This window comes from Pogoniulus pusillus, chromosome 19, assembly GCF_015220805.1.
Source record: "Pogoniulus pusillus isolate bPogPus1 chromosome 19, bPogPus1.pri, whole genome shotgun sequence".
Lineage (NCBI taxonomy): Eukaryota > Metazoa > Chordata > Aves > Piciformes > Lybiidae > Pogoniulus > Pogoniulus pusillus.
Genome location: NC_087282.1, coordinates 8,584,252 through 8,605,721, shown reverse-complemented (window position 1 = coordinate 8,605,721; position 21,470 = coordinate 8,584,252). Strand labels below are relative to the sequence as shown.

Genomic DNA, 21,470 nt, shown 5'->3' with positions numbered 1-21,470 from the left:
AGCCTGGCTGGTGCACTTTATGCCATGGTCTGGTTGACTGGATAGGGCTAAGTGCTAGGTTGGACTGGATGAGCTTGGAAGTCTCTCCCAACCTACTTGATTCTCTGATTCCCTGATTCATTTCTCATACCCAATGTCCTGCATCTGACTTTCCAGGCATCAGCATGAAGCTCACTGCAAGTGGGTGCTGCAGCCCAGCCCAGGCTGTCAGTCAGTCCTGCCATACCTGCCCCTGACCATTCTGGCCAGGGAGGAACACAAAAGGCATGGACTCTTTCTTTTCCACCTCCAGGAGAGGGTTTATTTGTCCCCAAGACCCATGACAAGCTTATTACAGACCGTTTCGCTCCGAATCAACTTGTCAAGGAAAGAAAGTGGAGCGAAGGCATTAATTAAACAGCTTTACTCATGCAGAAAAGCTGCCAGCATGAGCATTTTAAATTACCTGGGCACACCTAGTGCATTTGCATTCCCTTGGCACAGCTTTACTCCGGCCCACAAAGCATCACCCACCTCATGCTTCCATCTGAGCCAGGGACAAAAGAAGCTGACAGCCCAGCACCACCTTCCCTGCTTGGGGGCTCATGCCCTATTCCAAGGGATTTTTTTTTTTTGTGTCACTTTATGCAGAAACCTTAACTCCTGCTAGATGCAGGGAGAGGAAGTTTGGATTCTTCTACAAAACTAAAGACCAAGGCTGGGAAAAAAACCAAAAAACAACCCCCCCACACACAAAAAAAACCCACCCCAAAACAAAAAAGAGGCTTTCCAGAAACAAAGGAGGTGGAGCAGTGGCCGGCAGGGGGGTAACTGCATGTCATTGTTAAATATTAACATAAAATAAAGCAGGAGAAATGGATGTCCGTCAACAGAATTAGAAGGAACTAAGTGAGTTTAAGAACAAAAGGTTTACTTATTTAAATTACAGGAGATGAAAACCAGCTGGGAACGCAATTTAGAGCACGAAGTACAAAGCTACAAGACTGTTAAATGTAATTATTATTTCAAAGTCCTTTTCCCCCCTCTCCACCACCACCTCCCCCCTCCATCTTAAACTAAACATGTACAATTATTTTAACTAAAATAAAACTAATGACAATGTAGCCTTTAGATGTTCCATCCCTTCCCTCAATCGCTTTCAAATTCAGCTCATCCGTTTACATTAACTAAATAGTTTGATTCCCTCGTCCAAATAGAGATTGGCCTTGCAGATAGGAGACTAAAGATGGAAGGAAGGCAAAAAAACAACTCTGAGCAGATCCTGCTCTTCAAAAACTACCTCTCACTGCTGAATTCATGGGCCCTGAATTGTGCTTTCATATTTGTCTTAATCACCGCTCTGCACGAAGGAAGAGTGGGAAAGGAGCTGGCTAACTAACCAACTTTCACAGGATCACAAAGGATGTTAGAGGTTGGAAGGGACCCAAGGAGATCAACCAGTCCAACCCCCCTGACAATCCTATCTAACACAGATCACACAGCAACACATTCAGACAGGCCTTGAAAGGCTCCAGAGAAGGAGACGCCACAACCTCTTTGGGCAGCCTGTGCCAGTGCTCTGGGACCCTTCCAGGAAAGAAGTTCCCCAGAACCTCTTTTGCTGCAGCTTACACCCATTGCTCCTTGTCCTATCCCAGGGAGCAGTGAGCAGAGCCTGTCCCACTCCTCCTGGCCAGCCCTCAGATACTTACAAACATTTATCAAATCCCCTCCAAGTCTTCTCTTCTCCAGACTAAAAAGCCCCAGGTCCCTCAGCCTCTCCTCATAAGCCAACTTCCCTGTTTCTTTCATTTGATGTGTACATTTAGTCACAGCAGGGATGTCTATCAGTAAAGATGGTTAAAGACACTCAAAAGTCGAAGGCCTATGGAGGTTTCTGCTCCCTCTTTGAGAAAAAGAGCACCAGTGCTCAAAGCCTCTGGGCCAACCAGACCTAGCACAAAGTTGTGGTCTGCATCACAGGCCACGTTTTCAAAGCCACCCAAGGCTGCCTTTGCTCTGCTTCCACCATCACCCGCAACAAAACTCTCCAGATGGAAACTCTGCTTTCGCCTCCCTGCTTGCTTATCCTTGTGCATGGTACCCTTTGGCTCCCCTGGGCTCGGTAGCAGCAGGCTCTGAATCTCAACAGGCAGCTCCATCACTGCTTCAGCGAGTCCTGTCTATTAATGACAGTATTCATTTCGGGATCCTGCTCTCCAGTGCACTGAGCCCCCTCTGCTTCTCGAAGCTGCCCCTTGTGCCTCACCTGATTAGACTCTTTATTTGGTGGGTTCCACTTCAGCATAACAAAGGGTTTATCCCATCCAGCAGAGGTGCATCTCTAATGGGCACCGCTTCAGGCTACAGAACAGTCAAAATTAGAACCAAGAGGCTTTCACAACCAACTTCAGCCCACTAGTAGCTTTGCCAGCAACAACAAAAACATTCAAGATCTCAGCTAGAGAATTAACCAGGTTGGAAAAGACCTCTGAGGTACATCACATTTCTTTAAGTCACCTTCCATTATAACTTCAACACTCAAAAATAGGTTCAAGAGCAAAAAAAACCCAAATAAGAGTAAAAAAAACAACAATAAATCATAATTTCTTTCAAAATAAAATAGCTTGCAACTCCTTGCTGTGACCAGTTTTTATTGGTTTCAGTCACCCTGGAGAAAAAAATCCAAAATGACTTGTTTCAGATGCCAAATAACTGCCAAAGGAGGGGAAAAAAACAAACCCTATTACTTGGGCAGAGTATTTTCAAGTTAGCAACATGCTTCAAGTGTTCTGAGCTGTAACAAGCTTTGGATTCACCTAAAGGGTTGGATCCACCTAAGAAAATAAAAACACCCACCCCCAAACCCACATATATTTACCCATTCATCAAAAAAATGTATCACTTAAAACAAAACCCAACCCTACCAGCCCATGGTAATGAGCTATAAAAAACACATGCACATATAAATTAGTTTATGCTCCTCTTCTGACAACAGCCTGTGCCAGATGTTTCAGAGAAAGACACAAGAAGCCTTGAAGCAGACAGATGTGAGATAATCTGCCTCCCACCACGGGTGTCTTCCTAATCCCTTAAAACCTGAAGCAGAAGGTTGAGTATCTTTCCAAAGAACCCTTGCAGCAGTTTCTGTTTGCATGAAGGGTTGTTAAGGGCAAAGCTGGCGGTAACATGTTCTGCCAGCCCTGCACAAAACTGGGGACTGAAATTTCACACCAGGTACCTCTCTTGGACTGAACTTCTGCACTCTCTTTGGATAGTTTCTGTGAGAGATTCATGTACTTTTTAAGAGAAGGGATGTCCATAAACATAGTAACAACCTCTTGCTGACCACCTCAAAGCACAGATAGCTTCCCAAGAGAAAAGTCCCTTATGTTTCAGCGGAGGGGTTTTGCTGCTGGTAAGAGAGGGTTCCTTGCCTTCTGATGGTTTAAAAGAGGAAAAAAGAGGAAGGGGAGAGGGAGGGCGAGAGGAGGAGAAAAAGGACAGAAAAAAGGAGGAGGAAAAAAAGGACAGAAAAAAGGAGGAGGAAAAAAAAGGACAGAAAAAAGGAGGAGGAAAAAAAGGACAGAAAAAAGGAGGAGGAAAAAAAGGACAGAAAAAAGGAGGAGGAAAAAAAGGACAGAAAAAAGGAGGAGAAAAAAAGGGGAAATAGAAGGGGGAAAAAAGAGAAAAGAGGAGAGAAAAAAAAGAGAAAAGAGGAGAGGAGGAAAAAAGAGAAAAGAGGAGAGGAGGAAAAAAGAGAAAAGAGGAGAGGAGGAAAAAGAGAAAAGATGAGAGGAGAAAAAAAGAGAAAAGAGGAGAGGAGAAAAAAAGTGAAAAGAGGAGAGGAGGAAAAAAAGAAAAAAGATGAGAGGAGAAAAAAAAGAGAAAAGATGAGAGAGAAAAAAAAAAGAGAAAAGAGGAGAGAAAGAAAAAGAGAAAAGAGAGAAAAAAAAAAGAAAAGAGGAGAGAGGAAAAAAAGAGAAAAGAGGAGAGAAAGAAAAAGAGAAAAGAGGAGAGAAAGAAAAAGAGAAAAGAGGAGAGAAAGAAAAAGAGAAAAGAGAAGAGAGAAAAAAAAAGAGAAAAGAGGAGAGAGAAAAAAAAAAAGAGAAGGAGGAGGGGGGAAATCACATTTGGCCAGGTTGTAAATCTTAGGGGAGGAAAGACTCAGCGTAGTTCTCTTAAAACACCATATGCACAGAGCTGTCTCCAGCATGGCTCAACAGGGGCTGAGCTGGATTCTCTCTTCCCCTGCTACCCAAAGCAGCAGGCAGAAGAGGAGAGGCTCAGGATGTTGCCACTCCCAAGATCCTGCTGCTTCTGGTACCAGCACAACTTGAACAGGCTGCAGAAAATATGGGTAGTGAGAATCACATCTGGCAGAGAACAAACCAGGGAGAAACACTGAGTGGGAAAACTTGGAAGCATGGGACAGGACCATCACATGGAAGAAGTGGAGGAAACATGGAAGAAGATAAAGAGTTCAAAGAGACAGGGAGTACAAGAAGACCACTCTACTGCAGGGGCTGAAAGGGAAGCTGCCCCATCCACAAAATCCAGCATGTCCCTATAAAATGCTTCAGTCCTCCTCAATCAGTTCACAATTAAAGGTCTTGTATTTTTTTCTGTCTGTTCTCTTTCAGTTATAGGAAAAGCAAATTAAATCTGTTCAGGGCAATGAATCTTAGTTGCAAATGCATCACGGAGTGGACCTTTGAGGAGGGGAAAAAAAGCCTGCTCACCTGAAAACCACTGCAGTGCCTTGCAGAGAGGTCATGTCAGTATCACATAGGCAGCTCCAGCACCCACATTTCTTCATTTCCCATACAAATAACAACGAATTTCATTTTGTCCTTCCTTTCTTACTTTTGTTTTAATTGATCTAAGTGTTTCATTCAATGCCAGCATCTTAGCAGGGTGTGCTGCCCCTGTGAAGACAGACTGAGGGCCCTGGGGCTGCTCAGTCTGGAGAAGAGAAGGCTGAGAGGAGATCTGATCAATGTGCACAAATATCTGAGGGGTGAGTGTCAAGTGGATGGGGCAAGCTCTTTTCAGTGGTCTGCAGCAGTAAGACAAGCAGCATCAAAGAATCATAAAATCAAGCAGGCTGGAAGAGAAATCCAAGATCATCCAAACCAACCTAGCACCCAGCCCTAGCCAAGCAACCAGCTAAGTGCCCCAGTCAGTCTTCTCTTGAGCACCTCCAGGGATGGCAACTCCACCACCTCCCTGGGCAGCCCATTCCAATGCCAATCACTCTCTCTAGCAAGAACTTCCTCCTCACATCCAGCCTACACCTCCCCTGGCACAACTTGACACTCTGTCCCCTTCTTCTGTTGCTGCTTGCCTGGCAGAAGAGACCAACCCCACCTGGCTACAGCCTCCCTTCTGGGAGTTGTAGACAGCAATGAGGTCTGCCCTGAGCCTCCTCTTCTCCAGGCTAAACAACCCCAGCTCCCTCAGCTTCAAAGTTTCACCTCAACATGTGTAGAAACTTCTTTACAGTGAGGGTGACAGAGCACTGGAACAGGCTACCCAGAGAGGTCCTGGAGTCTCCTTTTCTGGAGACTTTCAAACCCCACCTGGATGCGTTTCTGGATTCAAACTACCTTAGGGAATGCTGCCTTGGCAGGGAGGTTGGACTTGATCTCAGGAGGTGCCTTCCATCCCCTAAAGTTCTACAAGGCTGGTGAAGGGCCGGGTCACAGCCTTGTGAGGAGCAGCTGAGGGAGCTGAGGTTGTTCAGCCTAGAGAAGAGGAGGCTCAGGGCAGAGCTCATTGCTGTCTACAGCTACCTGAAGGGAGGCTGTACTCAGGTGGGGCTGGTCTCTTCTTCCAGGCACCCAGTGACAGAATAAGAGGACAGAGCCTCAAAACTGTCCCAGGACAGGTTCAGGCTGGATTTTAGGAAGAAGTGATTGGCATTGGAATGGGCTGCCTGGGGAGGAGGTGGAGTCACCATCCCTGGAGGTGTTTAAGAGGCTGGATGAGGCACTTCGTGCCATAGTTTAGTTAATTGGAAGGTGCCAGGTGATGGATTGGACCCGATGATCCTAGAGGTCTTTTTCCAACCTGGTTAATTCTGTGATTCTGTGATTCCACCCAGCTCTGGTGGCCATGAGCTCCACGGATGAAAACTTCCACACACCAGCCTGGACTGCACCCACTGCTAGATGGACCAACTAGTCCAAGAAAGGGCCAGGGCAGTGAGGACCGTGAGGTTTCACACCCGTGGCTGGTTTTTACACACAAAGGTTTTACTGGCTTAACACAATCTGAGGTCTTCAATCAGTTCAGCCAACAAAAGCAAGAGGCTAAACAAACACCGGGTTTGTTTAAAGCCAGTCTTACTTGGGACTATCTTAAACAGATTAGGAACAGGTTAAATTTAAGACCTCTGCTGGCCCACTCCACAACTGTTCTTTTGGGTTTAAAAGTGAAAATACACATGTAGGCAATCCACAAGCAAGAGGGCTACTGCCAGCATACTTCAGGAAAGTAAGGAAGGCCAGATGCTCAACTGCTGGAGTAATTGCAACCACAAAGAGGCAGCTCCTTAAGTTTCACTGCAAACAAGATGCTGGCAATCCAAGGAGGTGGAAGGACAATTATTAGCATCCTGACAAAGAAGAGAGGGGGGGAAAAGGAAGAGAAAAGAAAAAAGAATTCGAGTTCCCAGGAGATTACTGCCAGAAGAGAGGCCTTGTTAAGACATTGTTAATTTGTTAATTGTGCAAACTGAACTAGAAAGGCTTCGGTACAATGATTCCAGATATACTCTGCTCAACAAAAAGAAGTCCTTTTGGCTCCTTTTGTTTTAAAGGGATGCATTCTCTTTTCACTGGGTTTGTTTGGATATTACATTTGTTTTTAAGGTCAAAAGTTTTTATATATTTTATGTCTGAAAGGCAAAAGCCACAGAACAAAGTCTTTAAAGAACTTGCTTTGCTTTAGCCTAGAGCCTACACACCAGAGACACAGCAAAAAAATCTCACCATAGAATCAACCAGGTTGGCAGAGACCTCCAAGCTCAGCCAGTCCAACCTAGCACCCAGCTCTGGCCAACCAACCAGACCATGGCACTAAGTGCCTTATCCAGGCTTGGCTTCAACACCTCCAGGGATGGCAACTCCACCACCCCCCTGGGCAGCCCATTCCAATGTCAATCACTCTCTCTGACAACAACTTCCTCCTCACATCCAGCCTACACCTCCTCTGGCACAACTTGAGACTCTGTCCCCTTCTGTTGCTGCTTGCCTGGCAGAAGAGACCAACCCCACCTGGCTACAGCCTCCCTTCCAGGAGTTGCAGACAACAATAAGGTCTGCCCTGAGCCTCCTCTCCTCCAGGCTAAACAACCCCAGCTCCCTCAACCTCAAAGTTTCACCTCAACATGTGTAGAAACTTCTTTACAGTGAGGGTGACAGAGCACTGGAACAGGCTACCCAGAGAGGTCCTGGAGTCTCCTTCTCTGGAGGCTTTCAAAACCAGCAATGAGCTCTGCCCTGAGCCTCCTCTTCTCCAGGCTGCACACCCCCAGCTCCCTCAGCCTCTCCTCATAAGGTTTCTGTTCCAGGCCCTTCACCAGCTTTGTTGCCCTTCTCTGGACACCTTCCAGCACCTCAACATCTCTCTTGAATTGAGGAGCCCAGAACTGGCCACAGCACTCAAGGTGTGGCCTGACCGGCGTTGAGTACAGGGGAAGAATAACCTCCCTTGTCCTGCTGGCCACAGCATAACCAGGAGCACTTTAATAATAAAGAAAAGCTTTCCTGTCATTGGAAAATATTTTCATCACCAAAAAGAATCCCCCACAACAAACCAAAACCACCCTCAAAAAGGTAATGTATTTTTAATTACAATGTCATACATCCATTCAGCATTGGGATGTTTGCCTCTGAGTGTCCCCTAAGCACAGATGCACTGCTCACAGGCTGACTCCATCCACTCAAGCACTGGGGAAACACCACCAAAGGCAGCTTCATCTTGCAGCAGCACATGTACACTAGAGGTTCTCAGGACTGGGATGTCAGCAGTTTAGCTAAAGCAGGTAGTGGAGCCCAAAACTCAGAGAGGGTCTTTGCACACACACATAGAGGTTGAGTTTGATTCATTTGGATAAGGTAGCAACTGCTTGACTCTCCCTTCCTCTAACATGACATTTGTGAATATGTAGTGCACAAGAAGACTGGGAGAAACGTATTTGTTTTCAGTGTCCTTTCCCAAAGATATTTTAAGCAGAGACTTAAAAGCAAGCAGTACACTGAAGGAGGAAAGACAGTTCCATCCAAGGTCGACAAGCACAGCTGCTAAGGGCAGGCACAACAATGCTGGAGGTACATGCAGAAGAGCACAGACTGCACACCCCTGAGCCACCAAGCCTCTCTGTAAACCCTCCTCCAGAGCAACAAGAAAGGATGTGATGGGAAAGGTGAGTCCATATAGTGTCAGGCTTTGGTTGTCCACCTTGGATAACCACCAACCTCAGCACTGACAGAGGCTATTGTCACAGCATCACATAAGATATTAGGGGTTGAAAGGACCCAAGGAGATCATTCAGTCCAACCCCCCTGCCAGAGCAGAACCACACAATCTAGCACAGATCACAGAGGAACACATCCAGACAGGCTTTGAAAGGCTCCAGTGAAGGAGACTCCACAGTCTCTCTGGGCAGCCTGTGCCAGTGCTCTGGGACCCTTAGAGTAAATAAGTTCCCCCTTGTGTTGAGCTGGAACCTCCTGTGCTGCAGCTTCCATCCATTGCTCCTTGTCCTATCCCAGGGAGCAGTGAGCAGAGCCTGTCCCCCCTTTCCTGATCAGTCCTCAGATGTTTATAAACATTGATTAAATCCCCTCTCAGTCTTCTCCAGACTAAGCAGCCCCAGGTCCCGCAGCCTCTCCTCACCAGCCATGCCCTCCAGTCCCCTCATCATCCTCCTAGCCCTCCACTAGACCCTCTCCAGCAGATCCCTGTCCCTCTTCAACTGGGGAGCCCAAAACTGAAGGCAGTATTCAAGCTGAGGTCTCAGCAGGGCAGAGTAGAGAGGAAGCAGAACCTCCCTTGATCTGCTGGACACATCCTCCTAATACACCCCAAGTTCCCATTGGCCTTCTTGGCCACCAGGGCACATTGCTGTGCCATGGGTAACTTGTCCATGGGCCACTGTGCTAAGTGGGAGCATGATCCTCCTTGTATGGATTACCCAGGCCAAAAACAAAAGGTGGTTTAACAGTGTCCATAAGTGATGCAGCCTCCACTATCACAGATTAAAGTTTAGCTGTGTTCTCTGAATTACACACCAACCTCTTCACACACCTTTCTTTCAGGTGGGCATTTATTTTTCTCCCTTTTGGCCTGGCTATCTTTTAAAGCTTATTGCTGATTTTCCACTCTCCTTGCATTAAAAAAAAGCAAGCAAGCAAGCAAACCTCCCCCCCCCCCTCTGCAAACACTGTTACAGATCATAGCTGAGCATCTGCAAGTTATAAAACATTTAAAAGCTTTACATTTAACCTATCTATTGGCAATAAAAAAAAAATACTCCAACACAAATGCACTATTTGAGACAGATGTTTGAAATATGAATGAATGTTTGAATATTCAGTTTTAAATACTCATGATAAAAGCAGCTGCAGAGACATGCCATTGATCTAATACTTGTTTGCACATTCCTTAGGGCTATGCATGAAGCATAATGGGATTTCTATGTTCCTAAACAACAAAAGGTGTAAAAATGCCTTTTCAGTTGCAAACTTTGTTCATTTATTCCTGTGGCAAAAGAATGCAAATCTTTAGTCATTTTTTTGTGCGCTGATGTGGAGTCTTTCTCACACACACAAAAAAAAAGAAGTCCCTTAAAGAAACAAGAAGAAAGTTCAGAATAAAGTCAGGCTTCTTCCCCTATGTGTCCTTTAAAACAAAACAAAACAAACCCCAGCAATTGAAAAGAAAACAGAAGAGGAAAAAGGAGAGAGGGAAATTCGACTTAACCCAATCGGACCTGCCAGCTAAAAGCAAAGGCTGCTGTAAGTGACTCCAAGCTATTAGGCATCTGTGTCATTAACAAGAATGGGTTTGCATGGCCCTAATGAAATATTTGGGTCAATATCTGCAAAATAATTGTTTCAGTTTTAGGTTCCCCAGTTGAACAGGGACAGGGAGCTGCTGGAGAGGGTCCAGCAGAGGGTTACGAGGATGATGAGGGGACTGCAGGGCACGGCTGATGAGGAGAGGCTGAGGGACCTGGGGCTGCTTAGTCTGGAGAAGAGAAGACTGAGAGGGGATTTGATCAATGTTTATAAACGTCTGAGGTTCTATTTCCCCCCTACTCTGTCCTGCTGAGACCTCAGCTTGAGTACTGCCTTCAGTTTTAGGCTCCCCAGTTGAAGAGGGACAGGGATATGCTGGAGAGGGTCCAGTGAAGAGCTACAAGGATGATGAGGGGACTGGAGGGCATGGCTGGTGAGGAGAGGCTGAGGGACCTGGGGCTGCTTAGTCTGGAGAAGAGAAGACTGAGAGGGAATTTAATCAAGGTTTACAAACATCCGAGGGATGGCCAGGAGTGGGGGGACAGGCTCTGCTCACTGCTCCCTGAGATAGGACAAGGAGCAATGGGTGTAAGCTGCAGCACAGGAGGTTCCAGCTCAACACAAGGGGGAAGTCCTTTACTGTAAGGGTCACAGGACACCGGAACAGGCTGCCCAGAGATGTTGTGAGGTCTCCTTCTCTGAAGCCTTTCAAGGTCTGTCTGGCTGTGTTCCTCTGTGATCTGTGCTAGACTGTGTGATCCTGCTCTGGCAGGGGGGTTGGACTGGATGATCTCCTTGGGTCCCTTCCAACCCCTAATATCCTGTGAGCCTGTAGTATGGCTAAACCTCCTGTGTACCTACCACAGGCATTTCTGTCCCAGCTCTGCATCTAAGTGCCAGAACCTGTCCACAGACACAAAGGGCAAAACAACTTTACCTTAAGCCACAATCGCTGGTAGATCACAAACACATGCAAGAAGTTAGTCTATAAAAAGTAGCATCCCCTGCTTGACCCTCTCATTTTCTTTTCCAACCTTTGTAGAGTGGAAGGGGAGTTGCTTTTTTGTTTTGTTTTTTTTTTTCCTCCTTTTTTAACTACGAAATTGCAGATCTTTGAAATTAATACTAAAGCAGGAGCTGAAAGAATGGGGTGGTGGGATGCATTTTCAAGCAGTGCAGGCAAACAGTGCTAATGTCAGACTCAATCCTTGAGCTATGAATAACTTAACTTCAAAGCTGATGCTACTGTCTGACTGAGCACCCTCTGCCTTCCAGGAAGATAAAGCCACATACGTAGTCATACCAATGTTTAATTCAGCTTACACAGAACAATACAGCAACTTGACTGCAGCCAATTAAACTCAGCTTCAACTGACTGATAAAAATGCCATTTCACATCCCTTCTGCACACAGCAAGGAGCAGTTTGAGAGTGTTGCTGCTCTGAACCCACACCTATTGACCTGTTTTGTACTTAGTACATCAATACTGGAATTTCAATTATGACATTTGATATTTTCCTTTCAAACTGGGATGAATCTTTACTTCTACCAGAGAGAGACAAACCCCCAGAGCAGAAGAACAGAGAGTAATTTTCAATGAAAAAACAATTCCTTTCTGTAGAGCAGTAACAAAGGAGGTGCCTGGAAAATGCAAGATACTTTGCTCAGGCATCATCCATACATTCAAGGCTTGAAAGGGCTCTGGGCCATCCAGAGAAGAGACACGAAGCTGGGGAGTGGCCTAGAGCACAGCCCTGTGAGGAGAAGCTGAGGGAGCTGGGGGTGTGCAGCCTGTAGAAGAGGAGGCTCAGGGCAGACCTCATTGCTGTATGCAGCTACCTGTAGGGAGGCTGTAGCCAAGTGGGGGTTGGTCTCTTCTCCCAGGCAAGCAGCAACAGAACAAGGGGACACAGTCTCAAGTTGTGCCAGGGGAGGTCTAGGCTGGATGTTGTTAGGAAGTTGCTGCCAGAGAGAGTGACTGGCATTGGAATGGGCTGCCCAGGGAGGTGGTGGAGTGGCCGTGCCTGGAGGTGTTGAAGCCAAGCCTGGATGAGGCACTCAGTGCCATGGTCTGGTTGGTTGGCCAGGGCTGGGTGCTAGGTTGGACTGGCTGAGCTTGGAGGTCTCTTCCAACCTGCTTGATTCTATGATTTCAATTCTGCCATTACCTAGAAAGGTTAGACCAGATGATCCTTGGAGTCCCTTCTAACCTGGCTTTCTGTGTCATTCTGTGATTTCTCCTATCAGTCTCATTAATGTAATTCAAGAAACAGAGGCAAATGAAGGTCCTGTTCCTACCCATGGCCAGGTTTTGGGTAATCAGACATTCACCAACTGATATGTGGCACCTCACAGGAGACATAGTCTGCCTCAGGGCCCCACCACACAGGAAGAACAAGAAGAGCTGTCTCCCAGCTCAGTGGAGTAACACACCACATAAAGGCAGTAAACTAAAAGCTGAGCTGCCCAGAAAAAAAAATCATTTCAGTGTGACTTAGAAAAGGTTAATGAAACCATTCAAAACGAAGTACAGAGACTCCACTGAGTCATGTGTTTTCAGAGTTAGATACTGGCACTGTTGATGGAGAACACAGAAGCATTCCAACCCAAGAACTGGTAGTTAGCCTAAACAAACCTCTTAGGATCTGACTCCACGATAGCCAAAAATTTTACAGGTAACTTATGGGTATCTATAAAAGACTAAAGAACAGCACAGCTGTGAATCAAGCCAGGCTGGTCATAAAGCGGCCAGCTGGGAATGACAGCATCTGAAACTTGGAAACAAGCACCTTCATCCTTGCAGAATGAAGTCAGAAGATCCCACAAAGCCTTGTTTCTAAAGGGTTGGTCCCAGTGATCCTTCTCAGCTCCTCAAAAGTTGGCCTGTGCCTCAAACTTGTGAAACAAAAATCAGCTTTAGCCCACCTGCCCATGCAAATGCAAGCTTCTGGGGGTAAAAGAGCTGCATTGGGGTTGTGGCCTTTAGGAATAATACACGCAAACAAAACCTGTGTCTGTAAGAAGTGGTGAAAGACTGGGAGCAACCTTTGGACAGGAGCAGAAGTCTGAAAGCAGCTGCATTACCTTCAGTCTAAACTTTGCCATGGGTATCAGACTAGTGGCACGCAAGTAAGGTTCATCTGCCAGCAGTAAACTTCACCAACAGGCAGCCAGGAGTGCAGGCAAAGTACAACTGAGCTACTTTCCAAGAAATCCAGTGACTTTTCCATCTAACCATGCAGCTGTAGAACTGAAGAGTGCAGGCTCATTGCTGTAATAAGAGAAAGGAATCTCGCAGGCAGGCGATGCATTTCGAAACACAGCAGTGTGCTTTCTTTGGGAGGTTTTTTCCTCCTTCCTTGACCCTCCATCTCCTTTCTATTAAAACTTAAAGCCCATACCGTTGACATCATTTCCAGGGATAAGGCTTGTGCTGGCCACTGCTCACTCCTCTGCCAAATACGGCTCTGGACCGTGCAGGTGCCTCAGTCCCCTCTCTTTGGCACACTCAAGCCAGAGGAGAGATTAACAGGAGAGGAGGGTTTGGTAAGAGCTCTTCAGAAAGGACAGTGTCTGACTCTGTATAGAGGGATAAAAGCAGAGTGATAAACTCTGTTGTTGTCAAGGAAGAGAAGAGTGCTTAAAGAGCCTTTCAAATAAGCAATTTCCCCTCTCATCAGTATCCTCTTGACTGCTAAGCTCTCTCTTTTGTCTCTTACCTTGAATAGTGATCAGCAATGCATGATTGGCCAAGGGGCATCAGCTGGAAAGAACAACACCAGCCAGCTGAACCCACTGCTGCGAGGAAAGACTGCTCCTAAGGACCTATCTGCTTCGTGGAGGAGAAGGAAGAAAAGGCAAAGCATGACAGCTTCATTTGCCTTGCCTCTTTTGCCAAAAGCTGGAGGATTTGCCATCCTAGGTTTACTTGGCATCCCATCTCTGAAATTAACCAGGATTGGATGTGGAAGTGCCAGGAACCTCAACGCTAAATAAGTTTCTACCCCGTGATCACACTGAATGATAGGGTTTGGAAGACGTCTCTGGAGATCGAGTCCAACCCTCCTGCCAGAACAGGTTCACCTAGAGCAGGTTGCTTGTAGAATGGTTTCAGCTGGAAAAGACCTTTAAAAGTCCATTCTCTAACTCTATGCAGTCTGGTGCAAAAAACACTTCCCTCAGCATCACATCTCTGCCTCTCTGAAACACCTCCAGGGATGGGGATTCAGCCACTTCCCTAGGCAGACTGTGCCAATGTTTGAGAATCCTTTAAGTGAACGAATTTCTTCTCATATTCAATCTAAACCTCCTCTGGTGCAATGTGAGGCCATTTCCTCTTGTCCTATCACTTGTGACTAGAAGGTTCATATTTGTGAAGTGTTTAGAAGCCAGAAGCATTTAAAAAGAGGAACTCTTGTTGCCAGGGCAGGGTTTGTGTGGCATCCTGTGGCATGGTTAGTATCACAGAATCAGTCAAGGTTGGATGGGACCACAGGGATCATCTAGTTCCAACCCCCCTGCCATGGGCAGGGACACCCTACCCTAGAGCAGGCCTGCCAGAGCCTCATCCAGCCTGGCCTTAAACACCTCCAACTGGTTACACAATCCATGCATATCCAACCTGCACACCAGGCACATGAGCCTTGCTTGTACACCCAAGGGCACTCACTGACCACTGTGCAGGCAAACTTCAGTGACTGACTTGATACAATCCCAACACTTGATGAACGTTGGGGACTGCCTAAGGTACTGCCCCAAGGAGGTAAGAAAATGCTCAGAGAGCTGCCAAGCCAGAGAGCCTCCTCAGTTCAAAGAGCTGAGGGTCTTCCCTGCATGCTCAACTACACAGAACAGCAAAACTTTCCTCAGAGATTTACACCAGGAGCAAATTCTGATCACCAGTGTGCTGCTACGTTATTTCTTCCAAGGCCAGACTCCCCTCTCTCACAAGATTTAGAAGTCAGAACATATTTTTAACCAGAGCCAACCTTGCTATTGTTAGTTCCACTTATTACCAAGACTTCAGTGAGATGCCTCATTTCAGGAGCACCTCCAAGAGGATGCACTCTGTAAAATGTGGAATGCCCTTTAGAGCAAGACCCAGCCAAGCAAACGTGAGCAGTAACTTCAGTTCATGCCTCTGCTGCAGACATTTCAAAGGTTTTACTCACTCAAAACCCAAAGTGCCTCTTGCATGGGAAGCTCTCCATGTCCTTACTGCTACTTCCACAAGATATGACTTCCAAAGCTTGTGTTTGCAATTTACAGAGATGGTAACTGCAATTGCTCATCATTCACACTCTCACACAGCTCACTGTGACACAGGTTGCCTGCAGAGCACTACAGTGCCAAGCAACACCAAGACAGATAAGAGACCCTTACCTCTGAGTCTCCTCTTCCCAGTTAGGTGGTGGGTTGCAAACAATGCATCAGGCAGCAGGTGGAAGAAATATATTCATGATCCTGAACCTTCCCAGTTCCCATTGGTTTTGGGGGAGGGGAGGAGGGTTGCTCACAGTGCTCAGGTGAGAAAAAGTATTGATCACAGGATAACTTACATCCATTGCTCCTTGTCCTATCCCAGGGAGCAAGTGAGCAGAGCCTGTCCCCCCATTCCCGATACCCAACCCTCAGATGTTGATAAACATTGATCAAATCCCCTCTCAGTCTTCTCTTCTTCAGACTAAGCAGCCCCAGGTCCCTCAGCCTCTCCTCATCAGGCAGTGCTCCAGTCCCCTCATCATCCTCCTAGCCCTCTGCTGGACCCTCTCCAGCAGATCCCTGTCCCACTTCAACTGGGGAGCCCAAAACTGAAGGCAGTATTCAAGGTGAGGTCTCACCAGGGCAGAGAAGAGGGGAAGGAGAACCTCCCTTGATCTGCTGGACACACTCTCAGGTCCTTTAAAGTCCTATGGAATCACAAAATCGTTTTGTTGGAAAAAGACCTTTAAGAACACTGAGTCCAACCATGAACCCAGCACCACCATGCCCACTAAACCACGTTCTGAAGCGTTCATCTTCCTGCTATGCTCAGGTACCAACCACAGCTCCCAGTTTCCTTAATCATGCCCTGAAGGAAAGCAGTTCAGATACTTCACTCTCATCTAACAGACATTAACTTTCAGGGATGCTCTGCTGGGGGAGGGGAACTACAGGAACGGGATTTTTTTGTTGTTGTTTAGAAAACAAGAAAGGGGCAGAGAGAGTTTAAGTAAAACAAAGCAGAAATTAATGCAGTCTGTTCCTTCTTGTGTGTGTGGTCATTTTTCTAAAGCAAAACGTTATGGGGGACAGTCCTCCCCAGCAACCATGACCTGACAAAGACATTACACCATTTGCACAACTAATTACACATCACTTAGGTATTAGCCTTCCTTTTCCAGGCCACAGAAGGGAGCCTTCAGGTTTTGAGCACATGCAACTCCCATTAACGTTAATGAGAGCTGCTCACACAGAGAGGATGGGCAGTGGATCTCCCGAGAATCGCTGCTTTCACTGTAGCTGGTCTGGAGAAACAAGGGAAATGAAACAAAGGCAGACCCTAAATCGAGAAGGATTCAGCCACTGAACTGCCACGCTTGGCACTCAGCATTTCTCATCACTCTACTGCTCCCTCAACTCCCTGCGAAGCATCTCTCCTGGTGCTCCTCACAGCACATCTCCGCCTCCAGCTCACCCTGCTCTTGCTTCGGTGTAGGCAAATGCAGAGCCTCTCCACGCTGGCAGAAAGTGAGAACCACTCACTGGGGATCCCGTTTCTCAAACTCAAGTTAGCAGATCAGATTGCACTTCTTCCCTTGGGCCTTTCCTAGTGTTGTGCCCACCAGGCGGGAGGGTTTGCCAGCAGCAGCTTCTGTTAGGGCTGTGTCAATCAACATCATCATTGTTCTCCTGCTGCCTCGGTGCCTTCGGAACTGACATATGCAAAGGACAGCAGAAGTGCTAATGCTTTTCCATCTAAGTGTGGCAGCCATATCACACCCAGACAACACTGGCATGTATCTTAACTCCTCCTTTCCCATCCCTTCAGCCCTGACTCAACTGCAGGGTACTGGACAAACTGCTGTTCTCAGCTATGCCAGTGAGGAAAATGCATTTCCATCTGCTGCCCAAGCCTCATTCCTGCACATAATGCAGCAGGAGCTCCGAGAGAAGGAGGATGGTGGTGTCACTGTTGTAGCAAAGGAGTGCCCACCAGGGGCTCTGATCTCTACATTCAGTTTTCCTGCTGGGAAGGGAATCTTTTCTGTTGGTCTCAGTAGTAAACTTCATAGGGTTTAGCCAAACCAACAGAATTTCAATGGGAAGTGAAACACTTCTGAGTTGCTACTCTTTAAATAGCAGCACGAATTAGAGCCTGAACCTCACAAGCTTTCAGAATATTAGCAGACCTAATTTTTCACTTTCAGTAGTAGTAGGCTCTGTGCTCTGTAGGCAGAAACTTCTTGTGGCCTTCCAGGATCTGAAGGGGACCTACAAAAAAGCTGGGGAGGGACTTTTTAGGCTCTCAGGGAGTGACAGGACTGCGGGGAATGGAGCAAAGCTGGAAGTGGGTAGGTTCAGACTGGCTGTGAGGAGGAAGCTGTTGAGCATGAGAGTGGTGAGAGGCCAGATTGGGTTGCCCAGGAAGGTGGTTGAGGCCCCATGCCTGGAGATGTTTAAGGCCAGGCTGGATGAGGCTGTGGTCAGCCTGCTGTAGGGTAGGGTGTCCCTGGGCATGGCATGGGGATTGGAACTAGATGACTCTTGTGGTCCTTTCCAACCCTGACTGATTCTATGAAGCAGCACTGACTTCCATGGCTGCATCTCACCGCCCAAACTGGATCCCTCCCTACAAATTCCTCCTGTGACCTGCAGCACTGTTTTCTGTCCCAAGAATTCCTTTGCTTGCCTAAACTGCTCATCAAAACACATCACTCTCTATGGCCAGCAATGGTTGATAAATTGTGTTGCCTTTAACTGTACCATTCCATAGCCACTATGAGGCTTAGTAAGGAGCTTTCTGCAGGAGCAAAGTTAGGGCAGATCTAAGCTGCTTCAAAATGCTGCTTCAGCTCACTGAGAGAAAAATACAATTCTGTAACCTAAGAACATATTGAAGGAGGAGACTCCACAGAAGAGAGAAGCAACACTTAAAAGGACCTACATAGCTTCTATTAGCCATCACAAGAGCAGAGCTTACCTTTTAAAAACCCAAATTAAACCAGCAAGAGAACAGAAACTAACCAAGCAGCTTCCAAGATCACGGTGCCATATTAAATTCCTTCCCAAGCTCAATAAACCAGGACTTATAAAACTTGAAAAATCTTTACTAGACTCTTGACAGCTCCACATGTGTCTGTGGCAAGAAGAACAGAACCTTTTGCTAAACATCTGCTAAATCTTGCATCTTGGCTAGAATGACTCTACCCTGATAGCAAGATGCTGTCTCAACGCTTGCCGACTGCGGTCTGGGATTGTGATGGAATCTCTCTTCCTGCATGAAAAAAAACCCCAAACATGCCCCTGCTTTACCATGCTGCCTTATCACAGCTCACATTTGCAGCAGCCATGTCCAGTAGCACTGCATAATGGCACACCTCTGAGGGCACTTGTGCCTCCACGCTGGTGTGCTAGCTACGTTTCCCCAAGAGGGTGCACACACAGCGTCTCCAGTTGTACGTGCTGCTCTGGAAGAGAACATCCCAGCAGCTTTGTTTGGGAGCAGAGGAGCTACAGGCCTAGAGACAGCTTAAGAATCATGGAATGTTAGGAGTTGGAAGGGACCTTGAAGGGCTGAGGGCACAGAGTGTCTGCTCAGCAAGTTTGCTGACGACACCAAGCTGGGAGGCTTGGCTGATGCAGCTGAAGGCTGTGTGGCCATCCAGAGAGACCTGGACAGACTGGAGAGCTGGGCACAGAGGAACCAAATGAAGTTCAACAAGGACAAGTGCAGAGTCCTGCATCTGGGGAGGAATAATAAACTGCACCAGTACAGGCTGGGAGGGGATCTGCTGGAGAGCAGCCCTGTGGAGAGGGACCTGGGGGTCCTGGTGGCTAATGAGTTACCCATGGCACAGCAATGTACCCTGCTGGCCAAGAAGGCCAAGGGGATCCTGGGGTGTATTAGGCAGAGTGTGTCCAGCAGATCAAGGAAGGTTCTCCTCCCCCTCTACTCTGCCCTGCTGAGACCTCATCTTGAATACTGCCTTCAGGTTTGGGCTCCCCAGTTGAAGAGGGACAGGGATCTGCTGGAGGGTCCAGTGGAGGGCTATGAGGATGATGAGGGGACTGGAGGGCATGGCTGATGAGGAGAGGCTGAGGGACCTGGGGCTGCTTAGTCTGGAGAAGAGAAGACTGAGAGGGGATTTAATCAATGTTTATAAACATCTGAGGACTGATCAGGAGAGGGGGGACAAGCTCTGCTCACTTGCTGCCGGTGATAGGACAAGGAGCAATGGGTGTAAGTTGCAGCACAGGAGGTTCCAGCTCAACACAAGGGGGAACTTCTTTACTGTAAGGGTCCCAGAGCACTGGCACAGGCTGCCCAGAGAGGTTGTGGAGCCTCCTTTCCTGGAGCCTTTCAAGGCCTGTCTGGAAGAATTCCTCTGTGATCTGTGTTAGATAGGATTGTCCTGCTCCGGCAGGGGGGTTGGACTCGATGATCTCTTTGGGTCCCTTCTAACCCTTATCATCCTATGATCCTATGACCTCATCCAGCCCAACCCCCCTGCCAGAGCAGAGTCACCTAGACCAGATCACACAGGAATACATGCGGGTGAGTTTTGAGTATCCCCAGAGAGGGGACTCCCTGGGCAGCCTGTTCCCGTGTCCTGTCACACTCCTGATGTTTCCATGGAACTTCCTATGCCTCAACTTCCACCCACTGCCCCTTGTCCTGTCATTGAGCATCACTGAGCAGAGCCTGACTCTATCCTCTTGGTACTCAGCTTTACATATTTATAAACATTAATAAGGTCACCTCTCAGTCTCCTCCTCTCCAAGCCCCAGCTCCCTCAGTCTCTCCTCATAAGGAAGATGTTCCACTCCCTTAATCACTTTTGTGGCTCTGTTCTGGACTCTTTCAAGCAGTTAAAGAACAGATAGTAAAGTCAGCCAAAGGCATTTCTGAGAACAGTGGCAGAAGTTAAAGTACATTGCACAACTGAGCATATTCATCAGAGATTCCTCTGCAGAGTCTATTTAACGATGCTGCCTCATTCTACAGAATGGAACAGACTTTTGCTTTTCCAGGATAATCAACACAGAATCACTGAGGGTTTTTTTCTACCAAAACAATTCTAAGATGTCTCTCTCTACTTGGCCCTGGTGAGGCCACATTTGGAATATTGTGTCCAGTTCTGAGCCCCTCAGTTCAAGAAGGACCTTGGGGAAATGCTCGAAAGAGTCCAGCACAGAGCCAGGAAAATGATGAAGGGAAACATCTTCCTTACGAAGAAAGGCAGAGGGAGCCAGGCTCTTTATTCTGGAGAGGAGGAGACTGAGAAGTACCTCATTAATGCTTACAAAGATGTGCAAGGTGAGTGTCCAGAGGCTGGAGCCAGGCTCTGCTTGGTGACACCCAATGCCAGCACAAGGGCCAATGGGTGGAACTTGAGGCATAGGAACATGCAAACATAAGATAGTTTTTACCCTGTGAGGGGGACAAAACACTGGAACAGGCTGCCCAGGGAGGGGGATTGTGGAGTCTCCCTCTCTGGAGATACTCAAGACCTGCCTGGATGTGTTCCTGTGTGATCTACTCTAGGTGATGCTACTCTGGCAGGGATGTTGGACATGATCTTTTGAGGTCACTTCCAGTCCCTAACCTTCTGTGATCAACTCCAACCATCAACCCAATGCCACCATGCAAAACAAACTGTCTTAAAGTGCCATGTCAATACTTCTTTTTTAACACCTCCAGAGATGGTGACTTGACCACCTCCCTGGGCAGCCTGTTCCAATCCCTGACCACTCTAACAGGAAAGACCTCCCTTGGCACACCTTGAGGCTATTTCAAGTGTATGTTAAGCTGTGCTGCCCACATATAACTAAATATTGTGAAAGACTAATATATCTGATGTTTCTAAGCTGACACTGTCCTGCCACTACTTAAAATCATAGCATCAACCAGGTTGGAAGAGACTTCCAAGCTCATCCAGTCCAACCTAGCACTCAGCCTTATCCAATCAACTAGACCACGGCACTAAGTGCCTCGTCCAGGCTTTTGAACCATCAAATAGCTGAAATGGATTCCAAAAACTAACTATACACCATCAGTGCTACACTCATAGAATCAACCATGTTGGAAGAGACCTCCAAACTCATCCAGTCCAACCTAAGAGGTCATTCAAATAGGGATGGTGTCCCCACATCTTAGGGGGTCCTCTCAAAGCTGCTTCAGAAGCATTTTGCAATGAACAAATGCTAGGAAGAAGACATTTGGCCAATGGCAACGTAGGTCTGATCTGGCACAGCAATTAG

General features: G+C 47.2%; 1 long non-coding RNA gene across 3 annotated transcripts in view; it reads right to left on the bottom strand.

The window, feature by feature from the left end:
- Window positions 1-15,422, bottom strand: part of LOC135183875 (uncharacterized) — a 73,249-nt gene extending 57,827 nt beyond the window's left edge. Inside the window, exon 1 of one of the 3 annotated variants that reach the window (XR_010305744.1) lies at window positions 15,390-15,422. This is a non-coding gene — a long non-coding RNA (uncharacterized LOC135183875). Of the gene's footprint in view, window positions 1-2,248; window positions 2,340-13,091; window positions 13,614-15,389 lie in introns of those variants that run through there. The other 2 variants (XR_010305745.1, XR_010305746.1) reach the window with 2 other exon arrangements.
- Window positions 15,423-21,470: the final 6,048 nt, after the last annotated feature.